Consider the following 1,155-nt stretch of genomic DNA (forward strand, 5'->3'; position numbering starts at 1 on the left):
GACTATTTTTAATTGCAGTTATATCATGCCGCAATGGATCATCATGCTATGTCCAGGATACATCTAGATATCCAGTATATCATCACGACTGATTGTCATGATGTCCAATTGGGTTATTTTTAATCGCAGTTCTATCATGCAGCAATAGATCGTCATTTTATATCCAGGATACGTCTAGATATCCAGTATATTATCATTGGTCGTTACAGTAGTAATGTAAATTGAAACGATGTCAACTTGTGTTGGGGACTGTTAGGATAAAAGTATTATTCTCAACTGGACTGATTGTCATGACGTCCAATTGGACTATTTTTAATTGCAGTTATATCATGCAGCAATGGATCATCATGCTATGTCCAGGATACGTCTAGATATCCAGTATATCATCACGACTGATTGTCATGATGTCCAATTGGACTATTTTTAATCGCAGTTCTATCATGCAGCAATGGATCGTTATTTTATATCCAGGATACGTCTAGTATATTATCATTGGTCGTTACAGTAGTAATGTAAATTGAAATGATGTCAACTTGTGTTGCGGATTGTTAGGATAGAGTATAATTCTCAACTGGACTGATTGTCATGATGTCTAATTGGACTATTTTCAATCGCAGTTATATCATGCCGCAATGGATCATCATGTTATGCCCAGGATACATCTAGATATCCAGTATATCATCACGACTGATTGTCATGATGTCCAATTGGACTATTTTTAATCGCAGTTCTATCATGCAGCAAAGGATCATCATTTTATATTCAGTATATCATCATTTGTCATTGCAGTAGTAATGTAAATGAAATGATGTCAACTTGTGTTGCGGATTGTTAGGATAGAGTATAATTCTCAACTGGACTGATTGTCATGATGTCTCATTGGACTATGTTTAATCGTAGTTCTATCATGCAGCAAAGGATCATCATTTTATTTCCAGGATACGCAGAGACATTCAATATGCCCATGGTAGTAGCATGCAGGTAAAGTAGGTGAAAATTGTGCAAATTATCCATGGTATCATTGCAATAACATGGAAAAGGCTGTCAAAATGGGGCAATAGACCCACACTATCATGCAGTATTGCAGAAAAGCGAATTTTCAACTTACGATCACTGTGGCAACCAAGTGGTGGAATGCAGACTGGTGGAAGTAAC

This window comes from Trichoplax adhaerens, genomic scaffold (assembly GCF_000150275.1).
Source record: "Trichoplax adhaerens TRIADscaffold_820 genomic scaffold, whole genome shotgun sequence".
Classification (NCBI taxonomy): domain Eukaryota; kingdom Metazoa; phylum Placozoa; class Uniplacotomia; order Trichoplacea; family Trichoplacidae; genus Trichoplax; species Trichoplax adhaerens.